Genomic DNA, 6,000 nt, shown 5'->3' with positions numbered 1-6,000 from the left:
CATTCCTCCACCACGCATCTAAGTAATTCACTGCAGTGTCAAAGAAACACTTTGAATTCCCCAGAAAGGTCTCTTTTGTGATCGCACCATTATCCTCCAGTTTTCTCTGAAGACCTCTGACCATCACTGGCAGGAAGTTGTCATCACGCCTTGCAGTGAGTTTGGTTTTGAAATTTCTGAGAATGGCAGCAGACTCAACTGCACAGCGGTCCTGGCCATCAAGCATTTTTATGGCCTCATGGAAAATAGCCAAGTTACCGTCGACAAAGGCCAGCCAGAGCTCAGTCAAGGGATCTTCAAACAGCCTGCGGACAACAACAGGACTTTTGTCTTCGGACAGTGTGTCCGAAAAGTGACTTGAGGGGAGCATACATTTGTAGGACTCTCTCCAAGGCTGGGAGCATAGACAGCCAGCGGACATTGCTGTGTCTCAAAATGTTGTGGTACTCTTGACCCACAAAATCACAAAAGGTCTTCAGGCTCTCCACACAGACTGTAAAAATGTGGAAATATCCAAAGACCTTGGTGAGGAGATGTTCCACATCTAGAGGAACCATGTCTAGTGCAGTTCGTGCTTTGTTATGAATGATGTGTGCTGGGCATCCAAGGCCAATCACCTCTCGCTGAAGGGAATCTTTGACCTTGGTGTGGACATTCACCCTTCATGCCCTGTTAATTCCTCCAAAGTGTGTGTTTGTGTTATCAGCAGAGAAGGCCACAACTTTGTCCTCTAGACCATGTCTCCAAACAGCCACAAGAATCTCCTCTGCAATCTCTGCTGCTGTTTCTGCTTTGATTTCAACAAAATCCAAAAGTTTTGTTTCAACGCAAGCGCTGTCATCATAAAACTTGATGAAATCCAGTATTGGCAGCAGCTTTACATGGCCATGGTTTGAGGCATCAACAGACACAAAGTTAGCCTGGTCAAGATCGTCGGTTAGCAGTGTCATGACCCAGGGTGCAAATACATTTGTCACTATGGCATCACACTTCGTTCTTGACCATGAAAACTTTGCCTCATAGAGCTTCCGGTTCAGTGCTGCTGTGCGATCTGAAACTGTGATTGTGTCTGATGGTATGGTAAGCAAACAAACCTTCCTGTACAGCCAACTCATACTGTTTGAGAGGGCTCTACCCTCTTGAAGAAAGTTGTTAATGTAGGTACCCATGCACGGGCAATTATGACAGCTTTATGCTTTTTTGTCTGTTGGTGTTCTACCACAGACGTTCTTCCTCCACTACCCACAGTAAAAGAGGAATTGCAGAGCGTACAGCTGTCACCTGTCCTTCCTCTCCACTCTCCCTACAAGTACCAAAGCAGAACAATCTGACTGATTAGTGTTAGTCCTCAATTCCTGCTAAATAAATAGCATATTAAGTATGTTAATTAGCAATGACATTTCAGAATCACCCCCACAGCCTAATTCAGGGGCAGGCAAACTTTTTGGCTCAAGGGCCACACTGGGTTTTGAAAATTGCCCGGCGGGCCGCACAACAACCCCCCAACGACACACACATAAAAAAATACATTTTTTATAGTCTATAATTTAGTATGAAAAGTATTTGTTTTAAAATGTGAATTGATTAAAAATACTGCTAATTTTATGCTGTTTAACAAATGTATAAATTGTGCACTGTCGCTTTAAGACAGTCGCTTTAATTCACGTTTATTTCTCAATGATCTTCTGCCTGCACCGCTATGGCTAGTGCTGTACCTACGGCTGGGCCCTCAGTTTTTAAATGGTCAGTAGTGGGAACTACTGTTGCCTTCATGATTTCCTTTTAAAAGTTTCTTATAAGAAGGACATATCACTTATCAACAATGACAAGCCAGAACCTGCAGCTCTCTCTCCCTCTCGTGAGTGCAGACACGTTCCCAATTAAATGGATTGCATAATGTTCACGTTAGATCTGCTGCAAAGGAGATAACTAAGAGTTAACTTAGTTTAACATGATGTTATCTCTATTTAACATGATGTTTTGACATTGACATTGTAAACATTCTCTAAGGAGAGTGAAAAGCAGTTTGCAGTAAAGCTAACCAACTATCGCAGGAAAAAAAATACCGAGCAGCCTGATAACCAAATGAAATGCTCGGCGGGCCGGATGAAAGTGCTTGGCGGGCCGGATCCGGCCCGCGGGCCGCAGTTTGCCCACCCCTGGCCTAATTGATGCACTATATTCACTAATTACATATATCAATAACTACTTTTGTTACTCTGTTTGAAATATATGAAATAAAACCTATTTTTATCTAAGACCACCTCAGTCAAATATTTTTTTATTTAAATATGTTCTATCAGACACAACATCAGCTGAGGCACTAGCTTATGCAGTTAGTCAGCTGTTTAGCTTATTTTATGTTGAAATTAATATGTGTATTGTCATAAATGGGTTCGCCACTGTGTGGGGCTGTGGTCTGATTAGTACAGTTAAACCCTGACTAATTTTGATAAGGTAATAAAATATTTCGTAATTGGTAAGCCCCACTGTTAGACTTTTTGTTGTATTTTTACAGTAACTTACAGGCAACACTGTAGCCAGAGAAATACTGTATCCATGTTACAGTAATGCAACTGCATGTGTCTTTAGCAGTATGGTGCCCTTACCGCTAAAAGACACATACAACTGCATTACTGTAACACGGTTACAATATGTCTCTGGCTAGTGTTGCCTGTAAGTTACCGTATCTTTTCCTCTCAGGCAAAATTGTTATAAATAAGCACGTCATTACAGCAGCACTAGGCTTCTGCTGTTTTGTGTGAAAGAGTAGATTACCACAAATTACATAATTTCCAGTAAGTCACCACAATTTGAAAAATTCACAAATTGAATCCGAATACCACTAGGTTCTGGCCAAGGACCCCTTGATGTGTTATTAAACCCATCAAATTAAAAAATACATTAAGCTAATCCTAATAATTATTTTAGCCACAAGCACTTTGTGATGGAGCATACAGTGTGTAAAATTACATTTGGGGCTTTCTGCTATATGAGAGCCATCACTTTACTATTATTCCCAGTCATTATCATGGAAAATAATGTTCAGATATGTGACAAATTATTATAATGGCATTGTATAACAACCCTCATAGTAATGGGTATATTTAAACATTTTCAAATGTATTTATTTGTTGCTTTTATTTTTCTTTCCAACTTGCTGTTATTATTAATTGTATAATTGTACAATTATATATAATTGGTTTATAGTTTGCTCATTGTGTTTATATTTTGGGTGTTCATGTATTGTTCTATGTTGTGTATTTCTATGATTTCCACAAGTTTTTCAATAAAATATGTTTCTTGTTGATACTTTGACACTAACCTTTTATAGGGCATATATAATGTGGATTTCACTCTTTTAATGACCAACTGGTTAGGTTACGTTTACCTGAGTGTGTGGCTTGTGCAACAATGTGATTACAGAATCCTCTACCAGCACACAAAACAGCATATCCCCGCAGTCTTGCTGGCCGAAGTAGTGTTAGTAATAGCACGGTGAGTGGAACATATTAGCAAAAGTTTCTAAACCTGAACTCGTGGAACAACAACTAAAACTTTTGGGAAAGAAATAAGAGCTTTGTCTTCCATAGTGTTGCAACAATTTGCTACTTAGGTGTGTTTCTATGGGGAAATGTTTTGGATATCATACAAATGATGGTCATATGAAGGACACATACACACAAGGCATTTAATCAATGATATACCAGCTTGGCTTTTACAATGTACCTACATAAAAGGCAATCTTACATAAAAAGCCAAGCTGGTACAGTATATCATTGATTAAATGCCTCGTGTGTATGTCTGTCCTTCATATGACCATCATTTGTATGATATCCAAAACATTTCCCCATAGAAACACACTTAACTTTCACAAGTTAGGCTCCTTACTGTAGTCTACACAGGAAGGTGCATTTGTTATTAACATTACAAGATGCTCAAACATCGCCCAGGTCTCAGACATCCACACTGTTGCAAGGAAGATGTCATCCATCAATCAACTAGGCTTCAGTGACGTTTAGCACGAAAAACAGGGTAGGTAGCGTTTGTTTGTCGATTATTGATGCATACTCTAGACAACGTTTTTGTTGACAAACCATAGCCATTTGTTGTGCATCTTTTTAATATTATTTGGCCAACGCATCCCCTTCAAAAAGACTGTTGTAAACAATAGCTATTTCGGCGTACTTGTTCCTGACAGATGAAATGTTCACTACACCTTGTTTGTGCGGCTCCTCATTTTTTCTAAGAGATTGGTAGCACAGTGATCTCACAACGACACTACCATCTAGGCCTACTACGTTGGAGACTATACAAAAACAACATGCACGTAATAATTACAAAAAAAAATACTGGATCATTTCGTTAAACAGCTTTATTGAAGTGCATTTACAAGCTGTGTTTGGATCTGACGTCAGCCACCTAGCTACAGTATCTGACATCAAAAAGAACCCAGATTATAGAAATTATAAGCAGCTTGTTTGGCCACAGATCATTGCAAAATAGTATGTTATCATAATTTGTGATCTTTACAATCAAACAAAACAAAAATTAATGTACTCGCCTATATGTTGATAAACAGGCAAGGTCTATGAATCTGGACAAGGTCTTTTAAGCTATACCGGTTATATTTGGTAATAATGGCAATACTGCAATCTCACATACAGGACATGTACAAATGGTGATGCCTTGATAATTATCTAATGTACTGATTATGATCAATGTAACATTTCAGAAATACTGATCTGTATTATAATTTAAAGACAAACTTTCCCCCCAAATCCCTTTGAAACCTTGCTAGCTGGAACCCTATCATTTATTTCCTTCAGTTTCACAATATCATTGATCTTCTTCAGTTCTTTCTCCTCCTCACTCACTTTGTTAATGTTTCCAGTAAAGTCACGTAGGCATGCCTCAAGTTGGCATTAAGACCACCTGTAGGGGGCAGTCCATCCGAGTGTGTAATGAGGATCACTATGTTATCTTCTATATCTTTGCCAAATAAGGACAGAACTGAATTGATGCAACGCTGGACATCCGACAGTCGATTCTGAGTTGATTTGACCACAAGACCAACTGCATCAATTCTATCAATTCCTTCATACGACTCAATCAGGTCACACAAATGGTCAGCAATGGCTTTGTCATGGTCCACACCTCGTGTGTCTCCATACCCTGGGGTGTCTATTATAGTCAAAGAGGTTTGCTGCGTCTCAACATGGACCTCGTACACTGTGACAGCCGATGTTTGGGATATAAATTGGTTTTCACTATCCTCCTCTGTAATCTCGAACCACACTTTATTTTCAAACTTCACTCCTATCATGTAATTGATTATGGTGTTGAGGAGAGTGGTCTTCTGATCCTGTTTCACCCACCATCAAAATAGTTTTGTTGACTTTGTTTCTATTCTCCTCTCCAAATCTCCATCGTCTGATTTTTTGCATCATGTGAACTTTCATCGTGATGTTTCCAATGCTCATCATGAAGATATTCTCTTATTGTGTTAAATCTGTAACAAGCACAACTTCCTCCTTTTGTCAGAGTAAGGGCTTTTAACGGGTCCGTTATGATGTTGCTGAAAATTATTTTTTGTAATCGTAAGTGATATGTACTTTGTACATTATCCAAAATATCAATGAAATAATCAATAAAACACAATATTTGTTACTCACATGTATGCCATGGGTATTCCCTTCTAAAAGACAACACAGAGTGGATAATGATTAATGCTGAGTTCTGTTCTCTTGTGAAAATCTGAAAATCAACACACAAATAGAGTAAACTACATTTGGTATAAATTTGACCTTTTTGAGAGACCACTTACTTGTCAGATAAGTATGCAAAGGTGAGAACTTGAATTTGACTAAGTGATACAGTCTTAAAGGTCATGACATGTCTTGCTCCCTTAATGTCTACTGTAGCCTACTTGATAACACCATTCACTACTGTGGAGAAGAAACAGCAGACTGTTAGTAATGCACAGCCAGGGCTTGAAAA

General features: G+C 38.9%; 1 pseudogene; it reads right to left on the bottom strand.

Annotated features, from left to right (window-relative positions):
• Positions 1-4,386: 4,386 nt before the first annotated feature.
• Positions 4,387-5,791, bottom strand: LOC125286622 (annotated as a pseudogene).
• Positions 5,792-6,000: the final 209 nt, after the last annotated feature.

The sequence above is a fragment of the Alosa alosa genome, chromosome 21 (assembly GCF_017589495.1).
Source record: "Alosa alosa isolate M-15738 ecotype Scorff River chromosome 21, AALO_Geno_1.1, whole genome shotgun sequence".
Lineage (NCBI taxonomy): Eukaryota > Metazoa > Chordata > Actinopteri > Clupeiformes > Clupeidae > Alosa > Alosa alosa.
Note: the sequence above shows the minus strand (reverse complement) of the source record. Positions and strands in the feature narration are given on the sequence as shown.